Here is a 6000-nt window from a genome sequence, read left to right as displayed (position 1 = left end):
ATCGAGTGAAATTTAGAAATATTGTTTACCACTTTTAGGGCGCGCGAGACACCACTTACCACTTTCTGAATACTACCCACATTCTTAATACATACTTTTAAGAAATGCGCTTAATAAGGTTTAACGCTTAAGCTCGATATTAACCCTTAATGCTAATAGAATGTGATTATCAATAAAAACACACAAACAAAGATTAATACCCGATTAGGATCCAGAACACTGATACCAAGATACAAATGAAATTCTGCACCAGGATTAACACGCAACATCACACTTAATCATTTATTCGATAAAATAGAAATTACATAGTCTTGGCCCTCTCAGCTCGATTACAACAGTTTGTTTGACCTCTATTTCACTCTCGAACCCTATCTCTCTCTCAATCTCTCGCTCTACTCACTCTATCCTTCCATCTAATCTCTATCATTACATTTTTTTTCTTTTATGGATCAAATCCTATCCTAACTGCATTAACAACTCAATCTCTATTTCTATCAACTCAACCATTAAATCCATATTCTCAAGCTCTGATACACACATAATCTAACAACTTATCTCTTGTTCTAAAAATAATACAATAATCCAATTATTACAATAATTGAGATAAAGATCAATTCGAAAGATCCAACCCTCTCTACTAAACTAATTTTGACCACTCATGTCCATGAAATTCATCTCATGTTAGCCACAACATGTGAACATACAATCACATTGTTGGCTAAGTCCAGATGCTCCTGCATCAATTACACAATTACTCTTCTGGTTGCTGCACTAAACTCATTTCCTTGACGCGTTTGACCTGCTTGGCCACAAGGTGCTTGGTAATCTTCCTATGGTAAAGTTCCTTGTAGACCCAACGATCAAACCTTGTGTCAGTATGGCTTTCCCCCTTCCTCGTCGTTAATGGATCCAAAGGATAAACAATAGACTCTGGATGGGGGTTGTAGAATGTCACTATTGATGTCCTTTGGACACTCGAATTCACAACAACTTGGTGATCTGCGCTCTTGAAAATACCGTCACTCAAAACCTGCAGCATTGATACAACTTATCAATTACTATGGTTCGAATTCATATATGGTGGTATTACTATTTCATCTATCAAAACCTGCAGCATTGATACAACAACTTATCAATTACTATGTTCGAATTCATATATGGTGGTATTACTATTTCATCTATATTCATTTAACAAGTCATGTTTACGTGCAGTGTAATATATTTATTCCTAAATTCAATTAGTACATGTAAATATATTTCCATATATTATAATCACAAGGTGTAGATTATTTTGTTGTATAGTATATTCCTTTTTTATTAATTTCTAATTTTAATTATAATATATTTTTATATATTAAGTTAATGTAGTATAGATAAATTATTTGATAAATGAGGTCATCATGTGATTATTGTATTATCTCTATTATATTATCTATATAAATTTATTGGTAAAAACAAAAAGTTAATTTTGTTGCTAGTTGTCTTTAATGTGATTTTTAGGAAGCTTTTCCGTTGAGTTTTTTTGGTCTAATTCCTCTAAAATCTGGTAGGAATTTATTGAAAGCACAATCTTGATGGGTAACACCTATACAATCGATGTACCCTAGGGGTTTCTCAGGGAGCTAACACCATATATAGAGTCAAAAAACCAGTTTGAATTACACAAATTAAGGTTTCACCTCAATTTTTTCCGCCAATGGAAAGTCCAAAAACTTGCACTAAAGACAACTATCAATTTTCTTTAAACAATTTAATAAGCTATATAGATTGAATATAAGTTATATAAATTGAATATGAAAAAGGTAAACAATAAATAATTATCTCACTTATTATAGCTTCCTAAGTCAGTGTGTATATTGTAATCAATTTGTCAAAATAATCTTTGACTTTCAATTAATTGGTTTCAAGAAAAACAATTTTTCTAAAGTTTAATAATAGTTGCCAAAAATTCAAATATTAAACTAAATATTTGTATATTATAAAAATAAATTTAGCCCTAAGGGTTAGCTCAATCGGTCAAGCCGGGGCCTCCCCAATGGGAGGTCACAGAGTTGAAACCCGAAAGCTCTTGGGGTTAGTTTTCCGATCCTGGAAGTAGCGGACCACTGACCATGGTATCCGTGAACCAAAAGTGAAAAAAAATTATAAAAATAAATTTTTATTCTTATAAAATTTATATTCCAATTTTATTATTGGTTAAGAATATTGACAAGACTAATATTATGGGATTTAAAATTCATTTGTGAGTAAATAAAAATATATCAAAATTTTAAAAATTAAGATTTATTTTCAAATAACCACTTCTTACTTTTCATAAATAAAATTAAATATGTATAAAGTGATAATGTACATATATATTAAATAACTTGGAACAATTAAATTTTTAAAACCTTATTCTAAAATAAAAACATCAATCAATATCATTTCTATCTCTGAGAGTATGAGTTAATATAGTTTCAAGATTCGTATGTGTATTCTTTGTGCAGATAAAATATAGATATATTAAACACTGTATTAACAATTTAAATTCAATGTATAAAGCTTCACAGCAATTTTAAAATGAAAATAAACACTTCTGCTAAACATCATTGCCGTTTAAAATATTCTTACACTCCAAAAAAGCAATAAAAACCATATCAATTATAGTGATAATTAATATATATATATATATAACATGGTTGGCAATGGTTAAAGGCTTTTAAGAATACGGAATGTGATGAGTGATTAAAGGCTTTTAAGAATACCATTGCATCCATGTATAACTAAAATTTACAACCAGAAACCAATAAATATAAACACTCACATGCATTTGGTCTCCGATATTTACAACGAAAGCTCCATCAACGGGTTCCACTGTAGCCCACGTTTTACCGTGGTCTTTTGTGACTTGAAGCCCTCCGACTTTGTCTTGCTGTAAAATGGTTAAAGTTCCTGGATCGGTATGTCTCTCTAAGCCTAACTCCGGGTGGGGGCAAATCGGGTAGTAATTGAAGACAACCTTCTGTTTGCCCTCCCCACAGGCTTTTTCGATTTCATCTACTTCAACTTGTAGCGATTCTGAGATTAGCGCAAGCAGCGTGTTCGTCAACTCCAACATCGCATCACTGTATTTGGCTAAAACTTCCCTGAAACAATAACGGTTCAAGAATCGAGAAATACATTCTCTTATTATTGGAGCATCGACAACGTGACATATATAATCTATATAATCATAACGCATGGTTACCTGAATTGAACTGGCTTTGTAGGCCAGCTTTGGATGTCCCGTGCCGGGGAGCATGTGGTGACGTATTGTTCTCTCCAGTCTATCGAAGGCATTTCGTTGATAAAACTCCCATTTCCATATCCCAGAAACTGCCCTTTCGATACGGCGTACTGCTTCTTCTCTTCCACTGGAATCGAAAAGAACTCCTGTGCACAACGCATCATCTGAGAGTTCAGTTCTGCTGGGAAGCCGTGATCTATGACCTGGAACATTCCCCACTCTTTGCATGCCGCTCCGAGTACTCTTATTAACTCTGTATGCTCTGCTCCTCCGGTTGCTGCATTCGCAAGGGAAATGACGGGCACCTCTTTGCTGAAATCGTCTGATGCCACACCTGGTCGTTCATCCTCATCATTCTTCACGTAATTAACAGGTAAATCCTTAGTCCCCAGTTCGGCTAGCGATTTCACAGTATTCACTTGCACAACTGTTTGTCCCATTTCGCCAACAATCAGAATAGATGAAAAAGGTCAAAGGGCAGGTTTGGCTGGAAATTATCTCATAACCTGTGTTCTCCCCTGCAATGATGGAATTTGACGGGCAATTTGCCCGTCACGAGCTATTTTACCCGTATTTAACGTTTGAAAAATTGAAGTGACCGTCTTTTGTGACGTGTGTTAAAGTTTATAAAACGTTGTTTTGACGGTTTGTTTTTTACCCAAAACGTTCTTAAGACTTTATCTTAACCTGTTGAATAATTAGATATACGGTTTATGATTAAGCTTTTTTAATTTTAGTAATAATTAAGTGAAAGATATGATTGTATTAGAAATTTACTTATAAGCTTTATTCAATTTTACTAATAATTAATTTGAAATATATGATATTTACTTATAAACTTTATTCAATTTTATTAATAATTAATTTGAAATATATGATTTTTTTAGAAATTTATTTATAGTTAAAAAAGTCAAAGTTTGTGTTTTATCCAATTTTGTTAATACTTAATAAGTGATATCTATTTTTTTTAATTTATTTTATAGTTAAAAAATTGAAAATTTGTTTATAGTTTAAACAACCAATTTTGTTATCTAATTTTTCATTGTTATTCAATTTTGCCAATAATCAATTCTAGATTTATGATTTACTCATAGTTCAAAATTGGCTTATAACTAGCATAGACTCATTTTAACTCCTGATCACCAAGCATTGAGGTGGTTCAAATCTCTCAAAATGCAAGTGTAAAACTTGAGGAAAGATTTTCACTTCAAAGAGATTTGATTCCTCTAGGTTCTCAGTAGATCTTGAGTTAAATGGATCTATCTATCCCACTATTAATTCAAAAGTCACTAACATCACACCAAAACTAAATGCAGATTACTAAAATAGAAGTTAGGAGCAAATTAACAATACGACATGGATATTAATAGATGAAAGTTGAAATTTCTTCATTTGTTTTGAATTTGCTGCCCAATTTGTCCCCCTGGGACCCACCAAAACCAAGATGAGCTAGAGAAAGGCTTATTGGTGCACCACAAACTGAGCGATGGGGCTTAAATGAGAAGGAGAATGCAAAGCCATGCACACCATAGCTACCAAAAGTGAAGATCCTCGAGTTTCCAAATGCGAAGGTACAAAATGTCAATGAAGATGTTTTCCAAGAGGTGAACTATAAGCCCATGGAAATTTTCGTAAACCGTATGTTGTGGAACACCACACTTACTGTGTGGGGGTGGGAGCATGGTGATGCTAGTTCATTTCCTCTAGGAGATCAAGGGCGAGATGGTAGTTCTCTAGTTGTCGTTGTAGAGCTGAACCTGGTGGTCCCAACCATGAAGTGCAATAGGCCATCAATACTCTACAAGACCAAGTGAATAGACATTGTATAGGATTCCTCGACACCTCAACTAATAGAAGGTGCGTGCACAATGCAAGGGAAATTTGAACCCTTCACATCAAAAAGGTTTTGGGTAATTTGACCCTTTAATCTTCTAACCCTCATGGGTACCACCAAATGTGAAATGGGCTCGACAAGCTCTGAATATCTTTAAGGGACAAGCGTAGAGAGAGGACCAATCATTTGGAGAGAAGCCAAAGGAACCATCACTAACCTTCTTATCTACAATAGGCAGCGACATGCATTTCTCAATAAACATTAGAGAATAATTGTGGTGGTAGTGGGAGCAAGAGGATGTAGTGGCTTAGTCCCTCAAGTGATGGGGGTCACAGGATGGGAGTTGTTGAGAAGAGGCTACTAGATTTAATTTATGTAAATACCCTTTGTTCATCATAGGTATATATATTGATTACCTTTGTTCATTATATGCAATGTTTAAATCTATTCTTGAAAATTCACATTTTCTTATCTTCTTCCATTTTGTATACTGCTAATCCCTTCTCCATTTAAACATAGCAGAGTAGAAAGGAACATTACTATAGAGCAAGGCATAGAGGGTCGTCGGTTGTTGAGTTGAGTTCAATTCCATTGTACATTACTGATTTGTCTTTCCTTTTCTTATTATGCTTCTTTCTTTTGTTGATGCTTTTGCTATGTCAATGGTTATTTCTCTGTTCTTGTTCTTGCTTGTATGTTTTTGTGGAATTTGGGTTTTTTATTTTACTTTGATATTGGTGTTTTTAAAGTTTTTTATTGTTTACATTTGGTATCGTATGAGAGGGGAGGTGATAATTTCACTAGTTAAATCCTATAGTGGTGGTTTTTGTACATTCCACATTATGTGCAGTAGGTAAAAGATGTATGCATTGTTACTTTTGGGTTTTATTTTAATAAATAA

General features: G+C 33.7%; 1 pseudogene; it reads right to left on the bottom strand.

Annotated features, from left to right (window-relative positions):
• Positions 1-633: 633 nt before the first annotated feature.
• Positions 634-3754, bottom strand: LOC149226123 (naringenin,2-oxoglutarate 3-dioxygenase pseudogene; annotated as a pseudogene).
• Between the last annotated feature and the right edge of the window lie 2246 nt (positions 3755-6000).

The sequence above is a fragment of the Pinus tabuliformis genome, chromosome J (assembly GCF_031772625.1).
Source record: "Pinus tabuliformis cultivar Carrire ecotype Pingquan chromosome J, CPIR1, whole genome shotgun sequence".
In the NCBI taxonomy this organism is placed as follows: domain Eukaryota; kingdom Viridiplantae; phylum Streptophyta; class Pinopsida; order Pinales; family Pinaceae; genus Pinus; species Pinus tabuliformis.
The sequence above is the reverse complement of the archived record's forward strand: the minus strand, read 5'-3'. Positions and strand labels throughout refer to the sequence as shown.